Source organism: Acomys russatus, chromosome 27 (assembly GCF_903995435.1).
Source record: "Acomys russatus chromosome 27, mAcoRus1.1, whole genome shotgun sequence".
Classification (NCBI taxonomy): Eukaryota; Metazoa; Chordata; class Mammalia; order Rodentia; family Muridae; genus Acomys; species Acomys russatus.
Window position 1 is genome coordinate 25,477,663 of NC_067163.1, and position 6,973 is coordinate 25,484,635.

Consider the following 6,973-nt stretch of genomic DNA (forward strand, 5'->3'; position numbering starts at 1 on the left):
ACTTATATGGATACAGGTTTTAAAAATTAGACATAGACTAGATTAGCAGCATACATGAGACCCTGGGTCCGGTCCCCAGGATCACCCCAAAAAGGAGTATTCTACATTTTACATTTCCTTAATATAAAAATGTTTAAATACTTCTGTAGCTTTCAAGCACAGAAGTACGCAATACAATATAAGGGCAAAGCCAGTTGGCCCAATGGGAATGTCTCCTGTCCTCCAGCCCCGCCACCATCCTCAAACACAAGAGCTGAACCCTGCAGTGAAAGCCACAGTGCAGTGACTGCATCAGGGACTTCCTAAGTGGAGGGATGTAAATTTTTATGCTTTGCTGATTTTACCCTTTGTATGCCAGCACAATGTAAAAAACAAAGTTTCCTTCATCTGCACTAATACAACCCTACATTTCCATCAATCTTTTGGGTTCAACATGGGCATTTTACTGTATTAGAAAAGCTTGCAAAGGGAGTTAAAATAACTGTAATTTAAGGGGAAAAAGCTATGTTTTTTAAAAAATTATGCATATGCCAGTGCATGTGAATGCAGTGGCCCATGAAGACCAGAAGATGGTGTCTAGATTCCTTATGGCTGGACTTACAGGTATTTGTGTGCAACTCAACATGGTTGCTGATGACTGAACTCGGGTTCTCTTCAAGAGTCCTATGTACTCTTAACCATTAACCATTTCGCCAGCCCCTCTCTATGTATTTGCTATATGGATAATGGAATTAATCTCTATAGCATTTAGAGTCCATCAGACATAAAGAATGATGACTATTTTAAAATGTATTTAAAGTAAGGTGAATATTTTATCTACTAACAAGGTCAAACCTTTAATTCCATCACTGAAGAGACAGAGGCAGGTGGATTTCCAGAGAGTTCAAGGCCACTTTGAACTACATAGGAAGTTCCAGGCCAGCCAGGACTGCACAGTGAAACTTTGTCTCAAAAACTGTAACCAAACAAGATTGTGCAACGGAATAAGTTTCCTTCTAACTCTTTTTTTAAAAAGTATTTATGCAAACCAAAGTTGAAGAATTATTGCTCTAAAACAGAAGGCAAGCAATGAATGACCTTTTCAAGGTTAAAGATACTTGGATAGTTTTAAAATTAGCAGTGCAGAGACAGAGTAGGAATGAACAGCATTTGTTTGCTTTTTCTGGCACCTACAGGGAAAACTAGGTATTGATAGGAATTTAGTATTTCTGATTCAGGACTCATAGGAACAAGAAAATGAAAACTTTATCTAGGTAGCCACTCTTTCTTCAAGTATCAGGATTTAAGCCATCCACCTTTTCCAGTTTAAGAAGAGAAAACTGGCCTTAAGGAATGTACGTATTATGACTATTATTCAATTACATATTGCATGTTGGGGTCTGAGGACACAATATCCAAGAACATACACAGGCAGTGAACATGATCCTTGGCAGCACCAATCAAGGGTCCCGTGGCCAATCAAGGGCCCTGTGGGCACAGAAGACATTGTTAAAGTCAAGTCAGGCTCAGGGAAGGCTAGGCTCAAACAAGTTCTTAAAAACCAGAAGCAGGAGACCAAGCTTGATAGACTACTTTCTGGGGACAGAAGTAGGAAAGCATCAATCACCTGACATACATAAGGTGGAGATAGCAATTAGCCTAGGGCAAATGGCTGCAATCAAAACTGGAAAATATAAGAAACAAAACAGGAGGTTCTAGATGCCAGGAAGCAGCTTTTATCATGTGAGAAATGTAAGCTTCTGAGAAAGAAGTGCAAAGCAATGCTTTAGAGAGATTTATGAGTCCAACAGGTAGGAATGGGCAGTGTCTCTTGGCTTCAGCTGTCACCTTGACACAGCCCACAGTTACCTGAGGGAGTCTCAAGGGGAAAGTATCTGGATCAGACTGGCCTGCGGGCATCTCTGAGGCATTTCCTTGATTGGTAAAAGATGTAGGAGGGTGTGGCCCCCTGTGGGAGGTGCTTCCACTAAGCAGCTCTCCTCACACTTCCTTACTTGGATCCTGCCCTGACTTCTCACTTGTAAGATAAAATACCTCCTCTGCTCCCAGGTTAATTTTGGCCAAGGTATTTATCCCAGCAACAGAGAAATCAAAGTAGAACGCAGCACTATGACTTGAATGTATAGGCCATGGCTCATGTCTTGGGACCACCACAAACGCCTATGTTGATGGTATTGAGACGTAGCGCCTTTGGGAGGTAACTGAGGTCAGATGAGGTCAAGAGGGTGGGCCCTCGTGATGGATTAGTAGCTTTATGGGTAGAGAGGTTAAAGCTGGTGTGCTCCTTCAATTTTCTTGCTACCATTTTCTCTGCATCATGCTGTCATAGCAAGAAGGAAGGCCCTTGCTAAATGTACCACCTAGGCATTGCTCTTCCCAGCCTTCAAAATATCAAGAAACCAAACTGCTCTTTTGAAAGTTTGTGGTACTCTGTGTCAGCATCATAAAGTGGACTTAAGGCAGTGAGACAAAAGTCAATTAAATCTAGCAATGGTTGAGGATGTGATATGCCAAGGCTGTATACTAGACCAGGGGAGAAAAGACCAGGAGTCTCAATAGTATTTCAGGACTAAAGTCAAGTGGCCCCACTGACTAAGAAAAATCAGTGAAGAAAATAAGCCAAGTTCAAAGGAGTAGAGGGTCAGCAAGCAAGAACAGCCCCCTGCTATGGACACTGTCACATAGCAAGCTTATAAAACTTACTTTGTTCTCTTGATCAAGCAGGAAAGGACTTGTATCTGAAATTGTTATTAATCAGATTACATGAATCTGGATTGGTCAATATTCATTCAACAAACAAAAAACCCAACCAACACCCAAAAGAGACTTCCCTTGAGGACACCCCCTTGGAGGTGTAAAAGCAGACTGTATGTGAAGCTTCAGAACCCATTCGCTCACCCGAGTCTTGACACAAAAACCAGAGAAATAACTGACGGTTCTCTGAACCCAAAGGGTCTGTACCTACAGCTTCAGTAAACCAGACTGAAACCAAGGCTTAAAAAGAAATACACTGGGCTGTAGACATGGCTCAGCAGCTAAGAATACTTGCTGTTTTTGTACAGGACCCAGGTTCAGTTCCCAACACCCATACAGCAGCTCACAACCACCTGTAGCTCCAGTTCCAGGGAATCTAATGGCCCCTTCTGGCCCAAGGGCACGCCAACACACATAAAACACATCTTTAAGAAAGAAATGTATCTGTACTGAACAGAAGCAGACACCTTCCCCCAACACGACTGCATATAGATATTTCCACAGCATTCACCTGAGTGTAAGACTCTAGCGATAACTTCAAGCGTGTGACAAGTACAGGCTCTATGCCACTAGGACAGCAGGGCACACAGGACTGTCGTATCATGACAATTAGGCATCCACGGGTTCCCTATCCCCCAATGCCAACCTTAAGCCTTTTAGCCTCTGTCTTAGTAGACATACGATACCAACATTCCTCCCAATAATACTGGAATAACTTAAAAAAAAAAAAAAAGGTCCCTGTTTCCTCAAAGACTCACAGCGTGACACACCTGAAGTTAGACTCAAACTCCTACAACAGTGCTCACTGTAGCTACGGCTGTGCTGTAGCATTTCTGTCCTAGGGCTCTCACATTAGCAGTCAGCTTTGTTTTGTTGTTTTTAATTTATCAAGGGAGCTTAATAATGCTTTCTCAGGGAGAGGTCAACATCCTTCTGTAGAGGACTAAGCAGACTGCCAGCGAGGTTTCTAGAATGAACACTCACCTCTGCTGCTGTAGCAGGAAAACACAGAGCACAGGCAAAGCGCTGCGAACGGGAGCTGTTCCACAGTTTTATTTACAACATTATCATTTCATTTCACGGAATCGCCATGCTACAAGTCACACTGAAGGCACGGTAGCACTCACCAGTAGTCCCAGCGCTGAAGAACTTGAAGCCGGTCTAGACTACACAGACACACTGTGTAAAAAGCAAACGCACAAACACACAAGTGCTCTTTGGCTTTCAGCTTGCTACGTGGCCACCAAATCTGGATCGTGGGTACAGCGTGCTGATCCCCTGCTCTGGGGTGAGGTGGTCCTGTATGGGGGCAGGGAAAGCTGAAGCAGTTCAGCACTAAGGACAAGATACTCGCTTATTAACACTGGGATCAACCATGCGTGCAAAGCGTGGCGACACGCACTGCTGGGATAAGTTAAGGGGTGCACGGCCCATCACCACGGACCCCAGTCTTCTCTAAAACACCTCACAAGTCTTCAGATGTCACAAAGGCCATGGGGCCAGCTCCCTTCTGAGGTGGGTGACTTCTCTGGTGCTCCTTCTTGTACTGACCACATGGAGTCCTTCTTCTCCAAAAATCTTACTACCTACCTTCTCCAAATTACACTTCCTGCTACCTTCCCACCCTCTCCAAGTCATTAGACGTGTAAGGTAATATTCAGGAAGATGAACTAAGGTGCTTTCACCTTTCCAGAAATTACTGTTGAAACAAAGGACTCTTCATTTACTAAGTACCACATTAGCATGACTCCCACGGTCTTTCCTGTCACCCCAGCTGCGAAAACCCTACTGCAGCCAAGCAGGCCTCTAAATGGTAAAAAGAAAGGAAACAGGAAGTCAGAAAACCTTTCTCTGGGGCTGGAGAGAGGGCTCAGGGTTGAGTGACAGCTGCTCTTGCATGATTCAGGTTCCCCACGGCCACAGTAGGGGTTTACAACCACCTGTAACTCCAGGTCCAGGGCTTCTGACACCCTCAGGCCTCCACAGGAATCTAAGGGCACCTGATGTACACACTCACAACGGCACACATGCACATAAAAACAAATGTTTAGAAAGAGAAAAACACTCCATTCTTTTGCTTGCTCCATTCAGAGGGAGAAGTGAAGAGAAAGAAAATAAATTATTTTCAGAGTTGACGTCAGCATTTAATACAAACAGGAGACAAAAATCAGACAAAACATAGCTGAGTATATATACCAGTTGGTGTGGACTTGACTTTAATACAGGGGGAAAAAATTTCAATGTGTCCAAACAAGTGAAAGGAAAGCAAGGAAATCAACATGGCAACTGATGATTACGGAGAAAATAAAGGCTTTAAGTAACTTAATAATAGTATCGGTGTAGCTCATTATAGTGCTAACAAGAATCCAGTATCTTTATACCCGACACCAGTCCCCCTTCAGCACTCTCCTCCCAAGGCTTACCCGATTCTATAGAGAAAAGTCATCTCGGCAGAAGCCTGAATCAGATCCGAGGGGTCTGGCAGAGACTCAAAATGTGAGTAGAGATGGCAAAGTACTTAGAGCCAAAAGAATTCTAAAAACTTGTATTGTTGAAATTCTTTTTGTTTTTGTTTGTTTGTTTGTTTTTTCGAGACCAGCCTGTGTAGCCCAGGCTGTCCTGGAGCTCTGTAGACCATGCTGGTCTTGAACTTATAGAGATCCACAAAGAAAAAGAAAAAGGTAAGTACCTGATTACTTGTCAAGAAGAAATGTAAGCTGCCTGATTCAAAACAACAATAGCTGAAAAGCTAGGAACACATTAGTGTTTCCTGCTTTTCTCCAATGTTCCAAGTGTAGTTTCAGCTGTTCAGCAGCAACTACGCAATGTGGTAACAAGCAATCATGTTTCTAGGGCATGACCCTGCCCCTGTGTCAACGTGGCTGCTATGGGAAAGTCACCTGGAGACTGAGCCTAGCAGGCCGCTCGCACTCACAGTGATGGGCTACTTCCTAGCCCTCTGCTTCAAGACAGAAGCTCACCGGCTCAAGAAGCCACAGCTCGTGGGGCAAGTTCTCACGCCACCAAGAACATTTACTGTTTTTCTCCTATGCACAGGGTTGGAAAACACAATGAAATCTACTTGATTATATTAACCATAGAAATAATGTGGCATCACAATTATTACTAAAGGTTAAAAACAAACAAACAACAAAAACCAAGCAAATGTGAATAAAATTGGTTCATGAAAAGCTTGAGAGGGCTTTCATTGCAAAAGTCCACACTTTCAGCCTCTAGATAGGTTTGTTTACATCACTATCTCTAAAGCACAGGTTGATTTTAGAAGCAGGTCACTCACTAAGACAAGCCAGGTACTTAACTAGCTATGGCACAAAACATTTAACCTCACAGCACTGAACACTGATGTCAATGTTCATCAAGAGACGTAAGTCAACCTCGGAGCGGGACAAATACACATTCACAATGGAGAGGGAAGCCAATACACAAATCTTTTAAAACTCTCACTGATTTGTACACTATGCCTTTCATAATTTCACTTGTATTTTCTACTGACACCTTTTGGAGCCAGGATCTCATTATGTGGTCCAGGGTGGCTTCAGATTGACCCCTGCCATAACTCCTGAGTACTGGCATTACACATATGTGCCACTGGGCCGGCTCTTGTATGTCATTGATCACATCAGCAACTAGACTTCTAACTAGACCCTACAATCTATTATGAGGTTTCCAGTTATGAGATGAACCTGGCAGCTGCGTCCCAGCACTTTATTGCATCCTGCTTCTGCTTTGGATGCACATGCATGTGTATGTGTGGGTGGTCCAACAGTGTACATGTAGAGGGTAGGAGGACACCTTGACGTCATTCTCAGTCCACCAATTGGGTCCTAGGGATCAAACTCAGGCTGTCAAGCTTGGTGGTAGACACCTTTAGAAACAACTACACGGCCTGACTATATGCAGGCAATGTTCCAAAAAGAAACACCTGAATTTGCTGCTCAGCAAGCACTATGCTGAATGGACCGTGTGTGGTGCACAGGACTGTGAGACACTGCTGTCGTCTCCACCACCTCAGATCCTTGGTTTGGTTGCAGCTCGTGCTGGCTGAGCAACTTAAATCATGTGCTATGTTGTGAGGCCTACTATGGTGTTGTCTACACTAACTTGTCATCAATCCCTAAACAGTACAATCATCTGTTTATATTTTATTAAGTATAAGCTATCTAGAGATCACTGAAATATATGGGAGAATATACGTGTG